At 34.8% G+C, this 9,839-nt stretch overlaps 1 pseudogene; it reads right to left on the bottom strand.

Annotated features, from left to right (window-relative positions):
• LOC112065417 (breakpoint cluster region protein-like) overlaps window positions 1-8,051 on the bottom strand; it is a 22,513-nt pseudogene extending 14,462 nt beyond the window's left edge.
• Window positions 8,052-9,839: the final 1,788 nt, after the last annotated feature.

Below are 9,839 nucleotides of genomic sequence, written 5' to 3'. Positions count from 1 at the left end.
CGCTCCGCGGCATGTGGGATGTTCCCAGACCGGGGCACGAACCCATGTCCCCTGCATCGGCAGGCGGATTCTCAACCACTGCGCCACCAGGGAAGCCCCCTACTCTCTTCTTTTTTTTATTGCTTTTTAATTTTTTTTAAAATAACTTTATTATTATTTTTTTTTCTCCGTCCTCTTCTGATCTGTGTGGCTGACAGAGTATTGACACTCTGGACGGGTGACAGGCCTGTGCCTCAGAGGTGGGGGAGCCAAGTTCAGAACATTTGTCCACCAGAGACTTCCAAGCTCCATGTAATATCACATGGTGAAAGCTCTCCCAGAGATCTCCATCTCAACACTAAGACCCAGCTCCACTCAACAACCAGCAGCTACAGTGCTGGACGCCCCATGCCAAACAATTAGCAAGACAGGAACACATCTCAACCCATTAGCAGAGAGGCTGCCTAAAATCATAAGGTCACAGACAGACCTAAACACACCACCAGACACAGTCCTGCACACCAGAAAGACAAGATCCAACCTCATCCACCAGAACACAGGCACTAGTTCCATCCACCAGGAAACCTACACAACCCACTGAACCAACCTTAGCCACTGCGGGCAGACACGAAAAACAATGGGAACTATGAAGCAGCAGCCTGCAAAAAGGAGAACCCAAGCAGTAAGTTAAGCAAAATGAGAAGACAGAGAAACACACAGTAGATGAAGGAACAAGGTAAAAACTCACAAGACACAACAAATGAAGAGGAAATAGACAACTACCTGAAAAAGAATTCAGAATAATGATAGTAAAGATGATACAAAATCCTGGAGATAGGATGGAGAAAATACAAGAAATGTTTAACAATGACCTAGAAAAACTAAAGAGCAAACAAAAATGATGAACAACAAAATAAATGAAACTAAAAATTCCTTAGATGGAATCAATAGCAGAATAACTGAGGCAGAAGAATTGATAAGTGACCTGGAAGAGAAGACAGTGCAAATAACCACTGCAGAGCAGAATAAAGAAAAAAGAATGAAAAAATTGATGACAGTCTCAAAGACTTCTAGAACAATATTAAATGAACCAACATTCGAATTATAGGGGTCCCAGAAGAAGAAGAGAAAAAGAAAGGGACTGAAAAAATATTTGAAGAGATTATAGTTGAAAACTTTCCTAATATGGGAAAGGAAATAGTCAATCAAGTCCAGGAAGAACAGAGAGTCCCATACAAGATAAATCCAAGGAGAAACATGCCAAGACACATATTAATCAAACTATGAAAAGTTAAATACAAAGAAAAAATATTAAAGGCAGCAAGAGAAAAACAAAAAAATAACATACCAGGGAATCCCCATAATGTTAACAGCTGATCTTTCAGCAGAAACTCTGCAAGCCAGAAGGGAGTGGCAGGACATATCTAAAGTGATGAAAGGGAAAAAACTACAACCAAGATTATTCCACCCAGCAAGGATCTCCTTCAGATTTAATGGAGAAATTAAAACCTTTAAAGACAAGCAAAGGCTAAGAGAATTCAGCACCACCAAACCAGCTTTACAACAAATGTAAAGGAACTTCTCTACACAGGGAACACAAGACAAGAAAAAGACCTACAATAACAAACCCAAAACAATTAAGAAAATGGTAATAGGAACATACATATCGATAATTACCTTAAATGTAAATGGATTAAATTCTCCAACCAAAAGACATACTCCCTCTGAATGGATACAAAAACAAAACCTATATATATGCTATCTACAAGAGATCCACTTCAGACTTAGGGGCACTTACAGACTGAAAATGAGGGGATGGAAAAAGATATTCCATGCAAATGGAAATTTTAAAAAAACTGGAGTAGCAAATCCCATATCAAACAAAATAGACTTTAAAATAAATACTATTACAGGAGAAAAAGAAGGACACTACATAATGATCAACGGATCAATCCCAGAAGATATAACAATTGTAAATATATATGCACCCTTCATAGGAGCACCTCAATACATAAGGCAAATGCTAACAGCCATAAAAGTGGAAATTGACAGTAACACAATCATAGTAGGGGACTTTAATACCACACTTTCACAAATGGACAGATCGTCCAAAATGAAAATAAATAAGGAAGCACAAGCTTTAAATGATACATTAAATAGGATGGACTTAATTGATATTTACCGGACATTCCACCCAAAAACAACAGAATACATTTTCTTCTCAAGTGCTCATGTAATATTCTCCAGGATAGTTCATATCTTGGGTCACAAATCAAGCCTTGGTAAATTTAAGAAAATTGAAATGGTATAAAGTATCATTTCCGATCACAAGGCTATGAGACTAGATAAAAATTACAGGAAAAAATCTGTAAAAAATACAAACCCATGGAGGCTAAATAATACACTACTTAATAACCAAGAGATCACTGTAGGAATCAAAGAGGAAATCAGAAAATACCTAGAAACAAATGACAATGAAAACATGATGACCCAAAACCTATGGAATGCAGCAAAAGCAGTTCCAAGAGGGAAGTTTATAGCAAAACAATCCTACCTCAAGAAAGAAGAAACATCTCAAATAAACAACCTAAAATTATACCTAAAGCAATTAGAAAAAGACTAACAAAAAAACTCCAAAGTTAGCAGAAGGAAAGAGATCATAAAGATCAGGTAAGAAATAAATGAAAAAGAAATGATGGAAACAATAAAATACAATAAAATAAAACTAAAAGCTGGTTGTTTGAGAAGATAGACAAAATTGATAAACCATCAGCCAGACTCATCAAGAAAAAAAGGGAGAAGACTCAGATCAATAGAATTACAAATGAAAAAGGAGACGTAACAACTGACACTGCAGAAAAACAAAGGATCATGAAAGATTACTACAAGCAACTCTATGCCAATAAAATGGAAACCTGGAAAAAATGGACAATTTCTTAGAAAAGCATAGCCTTCTGAGACTGAACCAGGAAGAAATAGAAAATATAAAGAGACCAATCACAAGCACTGAAATTGAGAATGTGATTAAAAATCTTCCAACAAGCAAAAGCCAGATGGCTTCACAGGTGAATTCCATCAAACATTTAAAGAAGAGCTAATACCTATCCTTCTCAAACTCTTCCAAAATATAGCAGAATGAGGAATACTCCCAAACTCATTTCATGAGACCACCATCACTCTGATATCAAAGCCAGACAAAGATGTTACAAAGAAAGAAACCTACAGGCCAATATCACTGATGAATATAAATGCAAAAATCCTCAACAAAGTACTAGAAAACAGAATCCAACAACACATTAAAAAGATCATACACCATGATCAAGTGGGTTTATCACAGAAATGCAAGGATTCTTCAATATACACAAATCAATCAATGGGATACACCATATTAACAAACTGAAGGATAAAAACCATATGATCATCTCAATAGGTGCAGAAAAACCTTCAACAAAATTCAACAGCCATTTATGATAAAAGCCCTCCAGAAAGAAGGCATAGAGGGAGCTTACCTCAACATAATAAAGACCATATATGACAAACCCACAGGCAACATCATTCTCAATGGTGAAAAACTGAAATCTTTTCCACTAAGATAAGGAAAAAGACAAGGTTGCCCACTCTCACCACTATTTTTTAACATAGTTTCGGAAGTTTTAACCACAGCAATCAGAGAAGAAAAAGTAATAAAATGAATCCAAATCCAAAAACAAGAAGTAAAGCTGTCACTGTTTGCAGATGACATGATACTATACATAGAGAATCCTAAAAACTCTACCAGAAAACTACTAGAGCTAATCAATGAATTTGGTAAAGTAGCAGGATACAAAATTAACGCACAGAAAGCTCTAGCATTCCTATGCTCTAATGATGAAAAATCTGAAAGAAAAATTAAGGAAAAATTCATATTTACCATTGCAACAAAAATAATAAAATACTTAGGAATAAACCTACCTAAGGAGACAAAAGACCTGTATGCAGAAAACTGTAAGACACTGATGAAATAAATTAGAGAGGAAGATATACAATGTTCTTGAATTGGAAGAATCAACATTATGAAAATGATCATACTACCCAAAGCAATCTACAGATTCAATGCAATCCCTATCAAACTACTAATAGCATTTTTCACAGACTAGAACAAAAAATTTCACAATTTGTATGGAAACAAAAAAGACCCCAAATAGCCAAAGCAATCTTGAGAAAGAAAAAGGAGCAGGAGGAATCAGACTCATTGACTTGAGACTATATTACAAACGTACAGTAATCAAGACAGCATGGTACTGGCACAAAAACAGAAATATAGTTCAATGGAACAGGATAGAATGCCCAGAGATAAACCCACGCGTATATGATCACCTTATTTTTGTTAAAGGAGGCAAGAATATACAATAGGGAAAAGACAGACTCTTTAGTAAGTGGTGCTGGGAAAACTGGACAGGTACATGTAAAAGTATGAAATTAGAAACCTCCCTAACACCATACACAAAAATAAACTCAAAATGGGTTAAAAACCTAAATATAAGGCCAGACACTATAAAACTCTAGAGGAAAACATAGGCAGAACACTCTGTGACATAAATCACAGCAAGATCCTTTTTCACCCACCTCCTAGAGAAATGGAAATAAAAACAAAAATAAACAAATGGGACCTAATGAAACTTAAAATTTTTATACAGCAAAGGAAACCATAAACAAGACGAAAAGACAACCCTCAGAAGGGGAGAAACTATTTGCAAAAAAGCAACTGACAATGGATTAATCTCCAAAATTTACAAGCAGCTCATGCAGCTCAATATCAAAAAAAATGAATAACCCAATCCAAAAGTGTGCAGAAGACCTAAATAGACATTTCTTCAAAGATGATATACAGATTGCCAACAAACACATGGAAGGATGCTCAACATCACTAATCATTAGAGAAATGAAGACCAAAACTACAATGAGGTATCACCTCACACTGGTCAGAATGGCTACTATCAAAATATCTACAAACAATAAAAGCTGGAGAGGGTGTGGAGAAAAGGGAACTCTCTTGCACTGTTGGTGGGAATGTAAATTGATACAGTCACTATGGAAAACATTATGCAGGTTCTTGAAAAAACTAAAAATAGAACTACCATACGACCCAGCAATCCCACTACTGGACATATACCGTGAGAAAACCATAATTCAAAAGGAGTCGTGTACCACAATATTCATTGCAGCTCTATTTACAATAGCCAGGACATGGAAGCAACCTAGGTGTCCAACGACAGATGAATGGATAAAGAAGATGTGGCTCTTATATACAATGGAATATTACTCAGCCATAAAAAGATACAAAATTGAGTTATTTGTAGTGAGGTGGATGGACCTAGAGTCTGTCATACAGAGTGAAGTAAGTCAGAAAGAGAAAAACAAATATCATATGCTTACACATATATATGGAATCTAAAAAAAATGGTTATGAAGAACCTAGGGACAGGATAGGAATAAAGACGCAGATGTAAAGAATGGACTTGAGGACAGGGGAGGGGGAAGGGTAAGCTGGGACAAAGTGAGAGAGTATCATTGATATATATATATATATACTACCAAATGTAAAATAGATAGGTAGCGATAAGCAGCCGCATAGCACAGGGAGATCATCTCGTAGCTTTGTGACCACCTAGAGGGGTGGGATAGGGAAGGTGGGAGGAGACACAAGAGCAAGGAGATATGGGGATATATGTATATGTATTGCTGATTCACTTTGTTATAAAGCAGAAATTAACACACCATTGTAAAGCAATTATACTCCAATAAAGTTGTTAAAAAAAAACAACACAAACAATTATTTGGGGCATATGTTATAGTGGAAAGGGGTCGGCTGTGAAAGCAGATGGTCTCTAGTTCAAATCCTAGACTCCCAAGTTCATAGTTATGTGACCAAATCCAAAATACCTCATGTCTCTAAACTCCAATTTTCTCCTCTTTAGAAAAGGGAAAATGTCCCCTTTTTAGATTCCTGTATGTTACAGAGAAAACGAATGTTCAAGGTAAGACCTAGATGCTACTATGGGCATCTTTACAGTGTCACATACTTGAACATATTTTAAAAATAGGATTAGAAGTTTTATCTGCATTGAGTCTCCACAAGGAGATTTTTAAGTTGTGCAAAACAATTCATAACCTTTATATCTTTTGTAATGTCCATAGTTCTTAGCATGGTCCTAATTTATATGATACTGAAAATAAAATAATAATAAAAACTCCCATTTTTTGAACATCTATGATCTGATTTTAGTATTAATCAAATAAAATGTGGTATATTTTTTGTTGAAGTATAGTTAATTTACAATGTCATTAGCTTCAGGTGTACAGCACAGTGATTCCATTATATTTTATATATTATAAATATAATACATATATTTATGTATATATATTCTCTTTCAGATTCTTTTCCCTTATAGATTATTATAAAATATTGAGTATAGTTCCCTGTGCTTGTTGGTTATCTACTTTATATATAGTACTATGTGTATGTTAATCATATCCTCCTAATTTATCCCTCTCCCCCACCTTCCCCTTTGGTAACCATAACTTCATTCTCTAGTCTGTGAGTCTGTTTCTGTTTTGTAAATAAGTTCATTTTTATCATCAGTTTTTTTTTAGGTTCCGCATATAAGCAATATCATATGATATTTTTCTTTCTCTGTTTGACTTCTGTCACTTAGTATGATAATCTCCAGGTCCATCCATGTTGCTGCAAATGGCATTATTTTGTTCTTTTTATGGGTGAGTAATATTCCATTGTATATATGTACCACAACTTCTTTATCCATTCCTTTGTCGATGGAATTTAGGTTGCTTCCATGTCTTGGCTATTATAAATAAGGCTGCAATGAACACAGAGTGCATGTATTTTTTGAATTATGATTTTATCCAGATATATGCCCAGGAGTGGGATTGCAGGTTCATATGGTAACTCTATTTTTAGTTTTTAAGGAATCTCCATATTGTTCTCCATAGTGGTTGCACCAATTTATATTCCCACCAACAGTGTAGGAGGGTTCCTTCTTCTCCACAGCCTCTCCAGCATCTATTATTTGTAGACTTTTTGATGATGGCAAGTAAGGTGATACCTCATTGTAGTTTTAATTTGCATTTCTCTAATAGTTAGCAACGTTGAGCATTTTTTCATGCTCCTTTGGGCCATCTGTATGTCTTCTTTTGAGAAATGTCTATTTAGATATTCTGCCCATTTTTTGATTGGGTTGTTTGTGTTTTTTAGTTTTCTTTTAAAGTTGAGGTGTATATCCAGATTGAGCTCTTTGTATATTTTGGAAATTAATCCATTGTTGGTCACATCATTTGCAAATATTTTCTCCCATTCTGTAGACTGTCTTTTCATTTTAATTATGGTTTCCTTTGCTATGCAAAGCCTTTTAAGTTTAATTAGGTCCCATCTGTTAATTTTTGTTTTTATGTCCATTACTCTAGGAGATGGCCCAAAAAGATATTGCTGCGATTTATGTAAAAGACTGTTCTGCCTGTTTTTCTCAAAGAGTTTTATAGTATCCAGTCTTACATTTATGTCTTTAATCCATTTTGAGAGTTTATTTTTGTATATGGTGTGAGAAAATGTTCTAATTTCATATTTTTACATGTAGTGGTCCAGTTTTTCCAGCACCACTTATTGAAGAGACTGACTTTTCTCCATCGTGTATTCTTGCCTCCTTTGTCATAGATTAATTGATCATAGGTGCATGGATTTATTTCTGAAGTGAAGTACATTTATATCTAATATATTTAAAATATTTGAAAGCAGACTCAGAGTAGTAATATGACTTGCTGATGGTCACACAGCATATAAATAAAGAACTGACATTCAAATTAAATTTTTTCTGGAATTCAAATTCATTTCATTTTGTTTTCATATACCTGCTATGATATTTCACAGTTCATGAATTGACAGCTTTTTACATGGGTGAGGTCCATCTTTGTCATATAACTTTTCAAAACTTCAGTATCCCCATTTTCTTACTGCATTTTACATCACACCTAAAACAGTTTTTCATGTTACCTCTTTCTTCACAGACCTCTAACGACATCCTACTTTGCTTTGATCCAAAAATAAATGTTAGATTATGACCGTTAAATGTTTACTCCAAATTGTCATTTCTCCCTATTATTTACCATCTAAGTTTATGACCCTTTGAACATAGCTCTACAAAACTCTGCAGCTCAGAAGCAGTGGATCTCAAAGTGTGGAAGGCTTTTAATCTAAAAAGTATAGATTAACATAGCTTGGAGAATATTTTTCAAATGCCAGCCCCACTTTCCTTAACAGATGTTCTCAGTCCTAGAGCTCCAACCAGGAAAAAATTTTAAACCTCTTCAGTAATCTGGATATACGCCTCACTTCTTACCTCATGGCTGAAAGTGACCATCCAAGACTAAGGTTTTTCATAATTTTCTATTCTATATTATCAGTGCCTAGCTTAATGCCTATGTAGCTGTAGTACATCTATAATTCATGTCCTTTCCCACTTGGCAGGAAAGAAACAGAAAGAGAGAGAAAGAAAACAAAGTTCTTGTCTGTGAGAGTGAAAAGTTCATTAATGGATGAGTTAGAAGTAGACCTAAGTCTAAGAAGAACGTTGAACATGTATTTTCTGAGAGAAGTAATGTTAGTTTTCTAGGTAGACCTTGGAAAGACATAGCATGAGCAAAATGCATGTAAGATGGAGATGCCTATTCCATAAAGGAGAGAGAGGAAATTGGTGTGCTGGAAAGTAGTAACACATATGTATGTCATTCATTTAAACAGATAAGTTGGAAACAAGTATACCTTTTCCACTATTCTTTTTTCTACTTCAGGTATAGCATCATGGGATTTGAGACTCCATGATTCTTACATTCTAAATGCTTTCAAGCTGAAATATTTTTAATAAATGTTCACATTTTTTTTATGCTGCAGTGGATTGATTCCCATCTCAATAAGAGGCACAACTCTCTGCTAACTACCCAGTTGTACACACCATTTTCCTAAACTATTTTGCCTTTAGATTTTTTACATGATTTATCTGTTGGAATTGGCCCCCACTCACCTGGCCTCCTTCTGCAGAATTCAGCAAAGATTTCGTCTCTTCAGTAACCTTTCCCTGATCCCTAAAACCTTGGCTTAAAAATCTGTGTCTTATGCTTTCATAGCATCACATTATTTACCCCACAACACAAATCATATATTGTGCTGCAATTGCCAGTTTTCTTATCTATCTCAGCCATTTGGGGATACCCTGCTTGAAGGTAAATTATTTTTCTAATTATATTTGAAACTTTTATTTCACTGCTCAATGCATAGTCGTTTCAATTGCAGGTACTTGTTTTAAGAAGGAGAGCTAAGTAGCCATAGTTTAAAAATCAAGCTTAAAAACTAAGGGTAATGGAAAACTTGCTGAAGGGAAATTGGGGGAAATCAGTCCCTCTAAGTTGAATGGAAATGTGAAGGAGATATCTTTTCTCTGATGTAGCATCTGCTCTGGTAAAGGAGTTGGGAATATTATTAAATATCTCTTTTAGGTAAACAAGAAATAAAATACTCAAATAACAAAATTTTGATGTGCATTCTCAATTTCTACTTAGTTTTAATTTAATTTTAGTTCTTTTTTAAGTAGCTAAATCGTTTTCCTTGGTTTACCATAATACATATACATGTTCATTTAAATTTATTCAATGTTTATTGAGAAAATGCTATACAGATAGATTCTGAGAGCACTTGCCTTCTGATGACTAATTATTTTATGTTGCAAGAGGATCCAGACCTTGCTTGTTAGAAACGATGAAATAAAGATACCCAAATTACCTGAGATAAAATTTATCTCAAAAAGTGAAATACA

The sequence above is a fragment of the Physeter macrocephalus genome, chromosome 13, assembly GCF_002837175.3.
Source record: "Physeter macrocephalus isolate SW-GA chromosome 13, ASM283717v5, whole genome shotgun sequence".
In the NCBI taxonomy this organism is placed as follows: Eukaryota; Metazoa; Chordata; class Mammalia; order Artiodactyla; family Physeteridae; genus Physeter; species Physeter macrocephalus.
The sequence above is the reverse complement of the archived record's forward strand: the minus strand, read 5'-3'. Positions and strand labels throughout refer to the sequence as shown.